The sequence below is a fragment of the Mastomys coucha genome, unplaced genomic scaffold (genome assembly GCF_008632895.1).
Source record: "Mastomys coucha isolate ucsf_1 unplaced genomic scaffold, UCSF_Mcou_1 pScaffold21, whole genome shotgun sequence".
Taxonomy (NCBI): Eukaryota; Metazoa; Chordata; class Mammalia; order Rodentia; family Muridae; genus Mastomys; species Mastomys coucha.
This window is the reverse complement of record NW_022196904.1, coordinates 155,815,713-155,830,315: the sequence shown is the minus strand read 5'-3', so window position 1 is coordinate 155,830,315 and position 14,603 is coordinate 155,815,713. Positions and strand designations below refer to the sequence as shown.

The window sequence follows — 14,603 nt, the reverse complement described above, 5'->3', positions numbered from 1 at the left end:
AAAAAAAAAAACTTTTGCAAAATCCCAGGCAAGGGAGGAAACACACAGAGGCCATGCATTCTGCTGCCCAGTTAATGCTGCGCATGGCCCTTTTCTAACTTTCTAGTGCTTGATGGAATAATTGTGTGATCAGCCTTTCTGTAATGGCCCCTGCAGTAATTACCCCCAAGGAAGCTTGTCCACAAGTCATATTTCTAGAACGATGCTCCTGGAATGGCCAACTGGCTCTCTGGGAGCAAGGATGAAGGGAAGACTTTTTATTATAGACTGCTTTAAAAATCAGAACCTTGAACCTTGGGTGTGAGTTAGTTAAATTAACATTGTAACAGAGGAAGGGATGCGAAGGTTGGGCAGGCTTGTGGTTAGGAGAAGGGAAGGTAGAGATGCAGGATGGGGTGGGGTGGGAGGTGGGTTTTCCTCTTCAAAACTCCTCCCTGCCCACACCAATGGATGCTAAGTGGCTCGTACTCACAGAGGACTCCACACTATATAAGATGGCTTTAGAAGGCTTGCCCATATGCTTCCATCAGCAAATATAATATTTAATTAAAGAGGAAAAGGTCAACACTGCCTACATCCACAGAAGCAAGCAGCTGCAGGGGAAGGAATTAGCGGCTAAAGCATTCATCTGTCTAGGTGTTTTTCGGGTTGGAATAAGACACAGGGCTCCAGAATCCTAGAGAGCTGAGAGGTCATCCTGACCTGCTGGGCCTGCTGCTGCGGATCTGTAGTCCCAGCTATTTGGGTTGTTAAAGCTTCAGGATCACAAATTCAAAGCCAGCCCTGGCTACAGAATAAATTCATAGGCAGTCAGGATAACTTAGGGAGACCTGTTCCAAAATAAGAATTAAAAGAAGGTTGCAGGATACTGTTCTGCCATGTAGGAGACCCTGAGTAATGCCTCAATTAAGAAATAAATAGATCTGACCCATGCTCGCATTTACTCTTGGCCGTTACTGTGTAACCGACATTAAAATCTTACAGGGAGAGCCTTCCTGGTGGTTAACCACTGCAAGCTCCTGTTGCCACAGACCCATCCAGCCACTATGACTTCCCTGCCATGAACAGAAAATTAATGAAAAAAAAAAAAATAACCACCTGTCTTAGTTCAGTCTGCTGCTACAAAGGACCGTTGACTAGGTGCCTTCTACCTACCAGAATTTATTTCTGATGGTTCTGGATGCTGAAAGTCTAAGATCAGAATGCTGGCATGGTTACTTTCTGGGTTGAGGTTCTGGAGAACCGATCTTACATGATACAGTTCTGTGGCAGGAAGAGAGGGAGAGGGCCTTCTGAGGGTTGCTTTTGTGAGATTTAGTTTTACTTTTAATTATGCATCTGTGTGTGTGTGCCTATTGTGGGCATCTGCACATGGGTGCAGTGTTCTTAGAGATGAGGGACATCAGATGCCCACAGGCCATTGTGAGCTGCCCGATGTGGGTGATGGGAATTGAACCTGAGGCTTCTGGAAGAGAAGTAGATACTCTTGACCACTGTTGACGAGAAATTCGGAAAAGAAGCCCTGTCTGGCTGTGAACACAAAACCTCCCGGAAGGAGTCTCTGTGTCTGCAGAGACTGATGATGGGCCATTGGAATGTCAGTACCACACAGAGACTGGAATTTTGTGGGTCCAGGACCCCATCACTTTATATTTTATTCAACCTCTATTCCTTGCCCTACTCTGTATCCGAACACCTTGTGGTAATAAATACAAACCTCTGAAAAGCGACTAAGTGAAACACTAGCTTCCACCAATCCAAGAGCTAAGAACGTCATTGGGTAACATGTTAGGTCTCTGGAAATCTTCCCCCATCCCAGACTATCTACCTCTCTGGTGTACCCACCAGTGCATTTTAAAATTGCTATGATTCTTTGTCCTGTAGAACAAAAGCAAACAAACAAAAAAAGCCCCACCAAAGCAATAACATAGCATGTCCCATGTCCTTCCACCCTGTGAAACTGCTTCCACGTGGGAATATGGAATTTGGGGTAACATAAATCTGTGTTTCTGGGTCATGGTCATTCAAAATGGCTCTGGAATGAACTATTTTTTTGCTCCCTTTAAGATGAGGGCTGCTTTTATGTTGATACTGTTGAGCCTTTTCTCCAATCAGTAGTCTCCTGACTTCTGGGAGGGGCAGGGCTGGGTGGGAGGGATGGGGAAATGGCGGGGGACTGGGGGGACACGACACAGGCTTTCAGTTTATTATATGGTAGTCAATGCCCTAAAAGAAACACATTCCACGATGAACTGCAGTATATACAGAGATATAAATAATACCTTTAATCAAAACAATGGCTTCATGAAACAGCACTTCCACAGTATATGAAATATACTCTGTTCTGTTCTGGAATGTTCCCTCCTACCACCAACTTCAAATACACAGTGTCCTTGATCCACTAATTGGTATTATTTCCATGATGGGGCTCTGTGGTGTAGAAAGCCTGAATTTGCTCTACCCTCACCTTTCATACTGTCTTGGGATTGTGCCTTGTATCCAACACTCTGCATTAATGTGCCTTCCAGGAGATGTGGGGTGGGGTGGGGTGGTTAATGACCTTGTGAAGCCTTTCCCCATAAAGTCTTCATTTCTACCAGCACACAAGATGAGTCATGGAGTGTAGACACCTGTTGGAATTTGGACTTGGAGGACAATGGTTCATAAAGCCACCTTGTCACACAGCACTCATAAGCTTCAGCAATGAACCATAGCTTTTAAAGTGAGCCTATCTGTATTTTTTTTTTCATGTAATGATTACTCTAAAGTTTACAACATTTTTAGCAAGGACCTAATACTGTAAAGCAGCAATAAAAACCAACCAACCAACAAACAAGCCCTTACTTAAAACACACCCAGGACAATTTGAGGTTTGTTTTTTTTTTCTTCATCTGAATTTCACTGATGGATCAAGTCTTCCCTTTTCCACCAGCCAACTCAGCACAAAACGCACAGAGATGGGGTGCAGGACCCTGTGGCTGCTCACACACTCTCAGCAGGCTGCTTTACTGCTAGGACACACTTCCTGTTTGCAGAGGGCTTCTCTGTTCCCTAAGGTTCCACATTGATTATGGCCGTTTTTCAAACAGAAAACCTCCCCAATCCTGTCATGTCTTTTTCCAAGTCTTTATAAGATTGTACAGAGCCGAGCATAGCTTTTGCCTGGGGAATCCATGCAGAGATACAGAGGTCTTTGTCCCACAGAAATTGACCCCGTTTTATTATTTCTGAAATGCCTCTCTGATTTCATTCATTCGTTTTAAGGAGGTTCCATGGCTTCGAGAGTGAGCCTAGAAGTGAGTTAGCTTTTCCTGTCACAGTAACAGGATACCCCCACAGAAACAACTTCAAGGGGATTTATCTTGGCTCAAGGTTCAGGAACTAGAGTCCCATCCAGCATGGCAGGGGAGTCTGAGTGGCTGGAATGGGTCTGTGACAAAGGAAACTTGAAGTGGCAGTGTCTCATGTGGCCCACCCAGGAATCAGAGAAAACTTGACCCAAACTGGGGGGCTGTGCCAAAGGTTCTAGCTCCTCCCAAAACAGTGCATTCAACTGTATGGGGGTCATTTTAGATCTAACCTGCAACAGCCTTACTTGTTGTTTGCTATGCTGTTGAGACTACGTTGCAATCTAGGGACAAGAAAGATAATGCTCGTGTTGTCTAAATTGTGGTTTCCATAAGACCTCATTGTACTTTAAAATTGCTGTTTTGTTTTAAAGATTCTTCTCTCTCTCTCTCTTTCTCTCTCTCTCTTCTCTCTTCTCTCTCTCTCTTCTCTCTCTCTTCTTTCTCTGTTTCTCTCTCTCTATTTCTCTCTCTCTGTCTCCGTGTGTGTGTGTGTGTGTGTGTGTGTGTCTGTCTGTCTGTCTGTCTGTCTGTCTTTTTCCCTCTCCCCCCTCCCCTTCCTTTCCCTCCCTCCCTGCATGTAAACCCACCCCCACGTGCACGTACAGGTGCACACTGAGGTCAGAAAAGGGCGTCAGGTTCTCTGGAGCTGGAGTTACAGCTAGTTCTGAGCTACCTGATGAGGGCACTGGAAACAGAACTCAGGTTCTTTGGAAGAATAACAAGTGCTCTTTACCGCTCTCTCCAGCCTCTGGAATTATCCTTAAGGAGGGAAAAAGTTGGGGTGACCTATAAGAGAGAGGACCTCAAGAGGTCTCTGGTCAAATCCTTTGCTTTTCTCTTAGTCGAAAAGCCAATAACAAGTGCATTTTCCAAAGTCCTACCTACCGTTTTAAAGCTGAGATGGACTTCATTTCCGTTTTATTTTCTATGAAATATTTATAATGTGTTTGCTACTTTATCTTAAAGTAAGATTTCATAAATGTTTTTATTTCACTTAATTATGGTAGTAAAAAATGATGGATATTTTGGTGACAGTTTCATTTTCAATTATTATGTCCTTAGAATTGTAGATGATAAATTGTCTTTCTCTTTCCTTTGGAGAAATTGCACAGAGAAGTCCCCCAAATTTCCTGTCTCCTATCAGCAAAACTCCCATAAAGCAAGGAAAACAAGTAATGAAAACTTTATTTTGACGGGCGACATACGCAGGCTTTTCTTTGGCCTGAGAATTCATCTTTGGAAAGAAACAAAAACGTTATTGCTTTGATGAGCTATTTTTGAATGATGCTGGTTTATTGTTTTTCCCCAAGATGTGTGGTTTAGATAGAGAGGTGAGGGTGAATGGGAAACAGGACAAATGGCAGCTCTGCCCCTGGTGCCAAGAGAAACAGGACTTTTGCATATGTTTGTTGGTAGAAACAAAATGGAAATTCAGCCTGTGAGATGCGTGTCCAGCTGGGTTTCATAATTCTGTTAAGCAATATCTCAGAAACTGTCTCCTACAGTGTCATTGGTAATATGAGCACGATGCATCCTTTTTTGTATTGCAGACTTTGTTGGAGGGGCATTCGTTTCCACACGTGTTGAAACCTCTGGGAGGGGTTTAGTGCTTAGTGCTAGGTCTCCGCACACAGGCTGAGCAACCTCGAGTCACTGGACACCCTGCACATTGCCTCTGTGTTTGTTTTCTCCTTAGTCTTCATCCTTCACTGAAGTGTCACCTAGCTCTCACCAGCTCACTCTCCTTTCCTGGTGCTCAGAGTCGTGTCTAAGCCCAGAGTTTTCAACCTTCCTAACGCGGCAACCCTTTAACACAGTTCCTCATCTTGTGGTGACCGCCAACCATAACATTATTTTGTTGTTTCTTCATAACTGTAATTTTGCTACTGCTGTCTGGCATAATGTAAATATCTGATATTCAGGATATCTGATACATGACCCTCCCCAAGGGGATCATGAGCCAAAGCTTGAGAACACACATCTAGCCCAAGGCTGGTCTGCAATTCCTATTACATGAATCCATTCATTTATAAGCTGCAACTTCCTTTGTTAATCTTCTAGCTTACCCTGCCTTTTGCAAATGTGAACCCACCTGGCTTCTACCTGCCCACTGTTTCAAGTTCTTGTCCCAGGAAGTGGCTTTGTGTGCCGCCAGATGTTAGTCTTTTTTCGTTTCTTTATATTTGGGGGTATGTGTGCACTGCATTTGAAATAACTTAATGACCTCACGTATCTCTTTTGGAGACTCATCTACGCTTGAGACCCCCAATTTTATCACAGTGAGGAATGTGCGCATGCACAGAAATCCTTTGAAACCCTCAGCCTGCCTCTTTCCCCAAGTTTGGAGTTTTCATAGAGTTGCAGATTTAGAAACTTGAGCCATCTTTCTCTTCTGTTCAGCCGGGGCTTTCATAGCCGCTGACTTAATATGGCATTCTCTGTCTTTGCCTCTTTCCTATACTGACCCCTCTTAACGACCCTTCCTCAGCGGATTCCCAAATTTTGTTGCACCCTTCTCCAACCCTTCCCCATGTTTTCGTTTCCTCCATAGCACCATTGATCCACAGTCTGGTCCTACTGGATGGACTGTTGGCCATCCTTCCTCACCATCATCATCATCATTATCGTGGGTACGATATTACAGAGTGACAGCAGCCATATACCACATCAGCACCAAAGATATAGAATCATAGATCTTAGTGGTTTGTAGCTGCATACTTTGGTAGTGGGGAGATGGGAAAGGGTGGAAGGACATGGGACAGGCTATGTTGAGACCCCTACCATGGACACATTAATTGTGCCATGTTCAAGCTTTTCCTCTGAAGGCAGTGGTACAACAAGAAGAGTTTTGTTGGCAAGTGATGAGCTCATACCTTCAACTGGTCACATGAGCAATACGGGGAAGTGAATTTGAAAGGAAATAAACCAGCAACAGCGGGGCTAAAGAGAGATCTGAGACCTCAGTAAAGGTGGAGAGCACCAACAAAAGGGAGCAGCCTTGAAACCTGGAGGTGATGATCTACGTAGATACGAGTGTTGAGAGAACATGAGGGGTTGGAGAAAGAGATTCTTTAGTTTTTAGCTGAACATTTAGAAGAGTGGAAAAAGAAACTTCACTGAGATAAGTGTGTGAAGAGGCCCCATGGCTGAGGCAAGAAGTTCACCATGATGAGTCTCACCTCAGATGCTCAACTGAGAGGCCAGTGGGAGGTCTGGGCAAGGTGTGGCTATAACTAGAGTGGTCCCGGAGGGATATGGTGGTTGTGGTAAGGTAACAACAGGTTGTGGACACTGATCCAAGCCATGGGAGCAGATGTAGCTGAGACACCTGCAGGATCTCTAGGTGGAGTCTTGGAGGAGGGTGGATGTCAGGAAAGATCATTGTGGAACCATGATAGTTAGGAAGCTTGTGAATTGTTACAGGCTTGGGATTAATAAAAGTTCCCTGAAAAGGTGTGTGTAACAGAGCATACTGTCCTCTGCTCTTAATTTGCAATTTAATTACCTCATACATTGGCTCAGGCTCTTTTTACTACTGAATTGCCTTCTATTTTCTTCTGTGTTTGAGGAAATGGCGTCTAATTTTTGAGCTATGGTACACATTCAGCTGTTTTAGAAGGTGTCTGGGGAAGCTTCCCCAGAAGCAGTTTCTCAAGCCCACTTACTCCTTGGCGATTCTTCTTCTTGTGACTTTCCCTGGAGCTTTCCCCTGAGGCCAGCTTGTCACTGCCTCACGGCTTATCTCTCCAAGCAGACTCAAGTCCTGCAGGCAGAGGCCGACCGCATATTTGCCCGCCCTGTGTTCCCACCCAACTTAACAGCTTCAGTGCCTTGTACACCTCAGATGCTGCTGCTGTTGTCTTGTTATTTTAGTTCTCCTTTAGAAGAACAAAAGGAAAGGGGGAACTTAAACTTCTGTAGGATCTGAATAAGTCGGTGTGCCTGAAAATGCCTGCTTCAAAAATGTTTGCAGCTTATTGTTCTTTTTCTTTCTTTTCTTTTTTTTTTTTTCTTTCTTTTTGGCTTTCAAGACAGGGTTTCTCTGGCTGTCCTGGAACTCACTCTGGAGACCAGGCTGGCCTTGAACTCAGAAATCCACCTGCCTCTGCCTCCCATGTGCTGGGATTAAAGGCGTGAACCACCACTGCCTGGCTTGTTCTATTTCTTATTCAAAGACAGACAGAGAGAGAGAGAGAGAGAGAGAGAAAGAGAGAGAGAGAGAGAGAGAGAGAGAGAGAGAGAGATTGAAGTACTGAGAATGCCCACTAAGGCCAGGGTAACTCCTGTGATTTGTCTTTAGTGTTAGTTACTTTAGACTCTAGAGGAAGACACTGTCTTTTGACCACTCCTTTCTACCTGCTTGTGAAAGGAGTTTATCTCTTGGTGTGTTAGAGCAAGCATCAGGAGCTTCTAAAAAGCATTTGCTTACATTTGCCCACATTGAATTTGAATACAGTGAGCTCTGTGGTCAGAGAAGCACAACTTTAACTCATTCAGCCTTACGCTGACACTTCCGTGACCTCTGGTCAAGTGGCTTGACCTTGTTCCCGCCTCCCCCGCCTCTCTTCTTTTCATCAGTAGAATGAATATCTAAACAGTGGCTCTTTGACCAAGATCAAAGGCATGGTCTATTTGAGAAACCAAATAGAGTGATGACCTTTGAGGTGTTCAGAACAGAAGTATCACACACACACACACACACACACACACACACACACACACACACACACACGAGAACGTATTTTATAGGGATTACAGAATGAGGTCCCACTCTGGACATCATTTTTATCGCAAGGGTGGATAAGCAGATCTGTGCTAAGGGGCTTTGTAAAGAAGACTTTCTTCCCTAGCTCTGGAGCCCAAGGTTGGGAAGGAAGCACTTTACTGAAGTCTGCCAAGGCTTTCTAAGTTGAAACACTACCTCAGTATGGGTGCCGAAAACTTGTTGTGTACCTGTTAAAAAAGGATGCTGGTGGACAGCAAAATATTGGTTGGTTAGGGTTCGGAGTAGTGCATGATGCTCCCAAGGTTAACTAAGTATGTGCTTCTTGTGTGGGTGTAACTTACTGCGCTGCAGAGAATCTAATGCCAGGACACGCACAGGTCCATGTTTCAATGAGCACACCTGTTCAGGTTCTGTTTAGATGCTCTCAGAAGGCACACACCTGTGGAATTTTTAAGACGTTTGCATTTAATTGGATTCCTCAAATGCCAGGGAAAATTTCAGTAATAGATATATTAATAGTCCAGTGGTATGTGTCCGCTGTCAGCAGGATCGGACTAGACTTATCAACATGGGTAATACTTGATCAAAACGAGAGGAAATCATTTTCTGTGGCTAACACAAACACTGGAACTGCCTGCCGAGCTCGTGTGACACCTGCTCTCAAGCCTCTGCGCTGATACCACTGCAAGGGGACTTTGAGACTGGCCACTGTGTGCCTATAGCTTCGGTGACCATTGAGGTCCTAGCATTGTCGTTGACTTCACACATGCCCACCTGTCAGAGCTAACTACAACTGTCAAGGGCCTTCTGGATCTTCCAACAGTGCTATCCCCCTGGCCTGCCACCCGATAGGCTTCATGGTAGACACTGGCCGTGCCTGGTCCTGAAGTGTTCTCTGCAGACAGGATTGCCCAGGGGAACCTGCTGTATTTTGTGCCCAAACATTCCCAGCTTGGTGAGATGTCTAGTTACATGAGGTTATGGTAACCTTTATGTAGTACGGCATTGTAAGGAGGGTTTGACTGAAGAAAACAAGCATGTTTGAACGACTCATCTTGGGTGAACATCCTATTTGTCAAGCACCCCGCAGCCCATGGGCTAAGATTTCTGCATTCAGAGTTTAACACATTGGGATAGAGATCTTTGTGTAATCACAACATTGGCTCTGGTAATATAACACTAAAATCTGAATTGTTTACTCAGCCCAGCAGTGAGTCCGGTGGTATCATCAGGTCCATAGTTGGGCTGTTTCTTGGTCTAACTTGGGTCTGACTGCAGGCTAGATCACAGATTTACGTAACAAAGTCAAAGCTCGGCTGGTGGAACAGGAGCCATGGAGGCAGAGACTAGAAGGCAGTGTTCCCTACAGTGGTACCTGTATTTTGCCAGCAGCACTGGAGGTGTCCAAGTTCTCTGAATCATCTGTCATCCACACATGCTATAAGATGTCACCTTGGACACCTTAATAGGCCTATCAAAAAAGTACCTTGTGGTTTTGAATTGCTTTTTTAAAAAATACCATCTTTCTATCTGTTGTCTTTAACTGCTTTTATGGTGGAGAGCTATGCTCTCATTATTTATCAGATAAGTTACTATGTAAATAATCATGCTGTCTATATATAAGACAGTTTTACTTTGGAGATAAGAAGAAACACAGAAAGATTTGTGGCAAAGTGTATTGAACAAAAAATTTTAAAAATAACAGTATATTAAGCTTTGAGTGAAGGCCGGGGCAGTGGAAGGGAGATGAGTTGTGAATCAAGCCCTAGTGATTTAAGTATCCACCAAAAAGTTTGAAATAATCACCAAGACCCAAAGCATGAAATTTAAGATCAGCCGTCTTAGAAAAAAATAGAATTAATAGGGCTAGAAGAAGTAAGAGTTGGTTCCCATGAGGTCTTTGAGATCACTGTCCATGGATTTCCATCATGAAAATAAAGCATGGGCATATTGACCATTACAGCACAGAGATACAAATGACACAAAATTGCTAAAATAAGTAGAGGGTAGAAGCTGAATGTTAAGAAATAAATAGTGGGGAAAAGGAAATAAATACTGGGAAACTAGTCTGCAATTAAAGAGGGGAAGGAAGGAAGAAAGGGAGAGAGGGGGCTGCAAGGACAGTGCCCTGGCAATGTGTGCCTAAACTTCCCTGGGCATCCGTCCTAGTCCAGGTGCTCCTAAGTCATAGCAATGCATTGCCTTCCTTCATCTTCAGAGGAACCCCTGAGGTAGAAGAGGATACCATGACCATTTTACTAACAAGGAAACCAAGGGCCAGGCATATTACATGTTGCTCAGGAGGAGGAAGTCAGGTGCCAATACCAGGTGGTCCAGTTACGGAAGCATCTCTCTAAGGTAGGTGGCCATGGAAGCCTCATGATAGGCTGATGGCTGGGACACTTCAAAGCATAAACAGTGGGTGTGCCTTTCCCCCTCCGAGATGGCTTTGACCTGTTTTGTGAGGCCATCTTTTGAAGAAGTACTTAGCTTTTGTTCAGTTGTAAAGCAACCAGATGTTTAAGTGGCCATCCCCAAAGTTCTCAGCATCCCGGTTCTTCTTTCTTACTTGGGGAGGCCAGTGAGACAGAAAGAAGCATCCTCAGTCAGCGGAAAGAAAGGGAAGCATGCTCCCTGTTTCTCTTATAAAGCACTAATGCCCTTTATGAGGATTTCATTTTCATGATTTAGTTTCCTCTCAAAGATGCCAGCTGGAATTCACACACACAGAGAGAGAGAAAGAGAGAGAAAGAGAGAGAGAGAGAGAGAGGAAGAGAGGAAGAGAGAGAGCTAGAAGGGGTTACAACGTGGACATTTCAAGGAGAAACATTTAAGTTATAATATAGACTCAAAGTGCAGAAGTAAAACTAATGCATGTGCAAGAAAAAAGCGTTCCAAATAGAAGGCACACTAAGTGTAAAGTCCTGGGCTTTCCTTACCTCTCCTTTCTTCCCCCTACATGGCACACACTGATTCTCTACAGTGGCTTAAAGCACTCCAACAATCTTTGTGCCTCAAGACTAGTATAGTGCTTTGAACTCCAGATCTGAGAAAAAAAAAAGATATATTGCCCTAAAAAGACCAACAGAAGTCATTTTTTAACATAACCTTTAAATCAATAATTAATTTTGTCATTGTTTTGCTTTGTTTTGTTTGAGACAGGTTCTCCCTTTTTAACTCAGGCTTGCCTCCGAATCAAGAAAGTGAGATCCTCCTGCCTCAGTCTTACAGGTGCTGAGACTATATAGCATGTACCACCGTGCCTGGCCAGTGATTTCTGTTTTCACAGAAAAAGAAATTACTGGAGAAAAAACGTATTGTTAGAACAATGTTAATAATAATGATGAAAGGTTAAACTAATTTCAGTGCCTGACATTTAGAGAAATGATTAAATGGTATTATTCCCAAGGACAGAATTATTTGACGGTAAAGTACTATGGTAAAATCTATTTCAAATAAATGGAGAAAGATGTTACAAACAATTACAATTTGTTCACCATTTATTGTGCATTTGATTGCCTATGAATACAGTATGAAGATTGTAAGAGAACAAAATTTATTTTTCATTTCTGATTTGTTTTATTGAGATGGAGCATCATTCTGTTAGCCCAGGCTGGCCGCAAACTTACTTTGTAGCCCAGGCTAAATTTCAATTTAGAACAATATTCCTGCCTCAGTTTCCTGAATATTGGGATTACAGGGATGAGCCCTCCATGCCCAGCAGAAAGCAAGTCATTTTTTAAAAATGATATTATAGGGAATAGAAATTAAGGACAAGGACAATAAGATATGGGGTGTGCCTGATACCAACAACCAGGGACTAGGACATAGATATAGATGGCCCTGCTTCCAGTGTAGGCAAAGATACTGCGATTGGAGAAATGTCCTTCAAAGCTTACTGGAAGTAACATTGATTGCAAAAAAAAAAAAAAAAGTGAACAATGTCAGCAGATGAGATTTATTTTTGGATTAAAAAATTACTTTAAGGGATGTTTTAGATCTATGATCACAGCCCATATCCAATTACAGCATTAAAACGAACAACAACAACAAAAAAAACTCTGAGAAAGCTTTAATTCTTAGCAGATCTTGTACTTTGATACTTCGTACAACTGAAGTCCAGAAAAGCAGAGGAATTTAGTAAAGCCCATAGGAACCATGTAGTAGAACCTGGGCTGTGTTGAGAAATAAAACCTTTGAGTTTGTCCCACCAGGTCATATTAGAATGGGACAATAAACTCCCTAGAACCCATTAGGCCCTTAAAATGGGTGGAGTAGGCTTTATATGAGGGCAAGGCACTGCAAGCAGGATGGAAGCAGGAAAGGACGATAGTATTTCACGATTGTTTTGGGTTTAAACATTGCATATGGCAGTCTTATGTAGTTCCCCCTTTAGACGAAGGGAGTTTCCTTAGATGGGACCACAACGGATACTGGCTTCCTTGAAATCGCCTTTGAAATCTTCTCCACTTTGCTGGTCCTTCAATCATTAACAAGTAAACAGATATGACCTCCATAGTCACCATTGCCAAGGAAAATCACCTTTAGCACATGCCTACGATCCCTTTCAAAAGATGTAATAATTTGGTTGCAAGGGTCCTATGCCTCGGTCAAGGGCTGCTTCAGAGCCTTAGGGGCTGTTGTAGAATTCTTTGTGTTCTAAAGAGGTGTCACATCTCAGGTTTGCTTCAGCTTATGAGTATATGTGGCACTGATATGAGCTGACATAGCTGTTTGTCTTGTTGGGCAACAGGAGGGAAGTAGAGTTGACCTTGCAGTGATACACTGGCATGTCTAAGGTGGCTCGCTCTCTCTGTCTTCTCAGTAGAGTACAGCATCCAGAGTGAGGCAATGCCACCCACATGAGTGATCACAAGAGGGCTAAAGAAGCATGGAGAGCCAGGCAGTGGTGGCACACGCTTTTAATCCCAGCACTTGGGAGGCAGAGGCAGGCGGATTTCTGAGTTTGAGGCCAGCCCGGTCTATAGAGTGAGTTCCAGGACAGCCAGGGCTATACAGAGGAACCCTATCTCAAAACCTTCCTTCACCCCCACCCCCAACCCCCCAAAAAGAAAAGAAACGTGGAGGATAGAGGCTGAAGAGATGGCTCAGTGGTTAAGAGTGCATGCTGCTCTTCCAGAAGACCCAAGTTCTATTCCTAGCACACACATTGGGTGGCATACAATTGCTGTAACTCCCATCCCAGGACATCTGACACCTCTGGTTTCTGTGGGCACGCACACTCACAAAGAAAATAAACCTTTACAATAATAAGTACACATGGTGGGAAGCACCTCTAGGTACTTTCCGTGTGCAGTGTTTTTTTGTAAGATGCCTAGGGCAGGGGGGTGGCGTTTAGAGGGAAGGGCTTGGTGAGGCAGCAATTGCAAAAACAAATATATGGTCCTTGCCCTCAAAAAAATCACAACAGATAGGAGGGCTACAAAAAGTACACAAGGTTGTGCAATTAGAGATAAGGTGACAAGAATGGAATGTGGCTACATGTAGGGTAAAAAAGCCTGGCTTAAGATTCAAGGGTAAAAGCCTTTGTGAGTGTGATGTTTTTTCTATTCGGGATGGGAATGCACCAGAAACCTGGGAGGTGAGAGACTCCCAGGACTCAAAGGGAGGAACCTTAGATGAAATGCCAGTAGGGAGAGGGAACTTACAAAGCCCACCTCCAGCAGGAAGACAGGGCATCAAGTGAGGGATAGGGTTGCCATCCCACAGTCACATCTCTGACCCATGATTGTTCCTGTCTGAAAGAACTGCAGGGATGGAAATGGAGAGGAACCTGAGGAAAAGAAGGTCGAGTGACAGGCCCAAAGTGGGATCCAGCTCAAGGGGAAGTCCCGAGGCCTGACACTATTACAGAAGCTATGGAGCACTCACAAAAAAAGGAATCTATCATGACTGCCCTCCTAAAGACCTAACAAGCAGCTGAAAGAGTCAGATGCAGATATTTGCACCCAACCAATGGACAGAAGCAGCTGGCCCCTGATATTGAATTAGGGAAGACTGAAAGAAGCTGAGGAGAAGGGTGATCCTGTAGGAGAACCAACAGTCTCAATTAATCTGGACTCCTGAGATCTCTCAAACACTGGACCACCAAACAGACAGCATATACCAGCTGATATGAGGCCTCCCAACACACGTACAATAGAGGACTTCTGGGTCTGTGTTCATTCAAAGATGATGGCACCTAACCCTCAAGAGACTGGAGACCCCAGGGAGTTTAGAGGTCAGGTGGGGTGGGAGGTGGGGACATTCACTTGGAGAGGAGGTGGGTGGGGAGGAGGTGTGGAATGTGGAGCAGTTGGAGGATGGATGGGGAGGGTGGGAAATGGAATATGGAATGTAAAATATAAATTAAAAATAAAAGAAGCCGGGCAGTGGTGGTGCATGCCTTTAGTCTCAGCACTTGGGAGGCAGAGGCAGGTGGATTTCTGAGTTCAAGTAGAGCCTGGTCTACAGAGTGAGTTCCAGGACAGCCAGGGCTATACAGAGAAACCCTGTCTTAAAAAAAA

General features: G+C 44.0%; 1 protein-coding gene and 1 pseudogene across 1 annotated transcript in view; both read left to right on the top strand.

Annotated features, from left to right (window-relative positions):
• Pip5k1b (phosphatidylinositol-4-phosphate 5-kinase type 1 beta) overlaps positions 1-14,603 on the top strand; it is a 267,662-nt gene that overhangs the window by 12,203 nt on the left and 240,856 nt on the right. The gene's annotated exons all lie outside the window — the stretch shown is intronic.
• Positions 1-14,603, top strand: part of LOC116101434 — a 64,745-nt pseudogene that overhangs the window by 11,947 nt on the left and 38,195 nt on the right.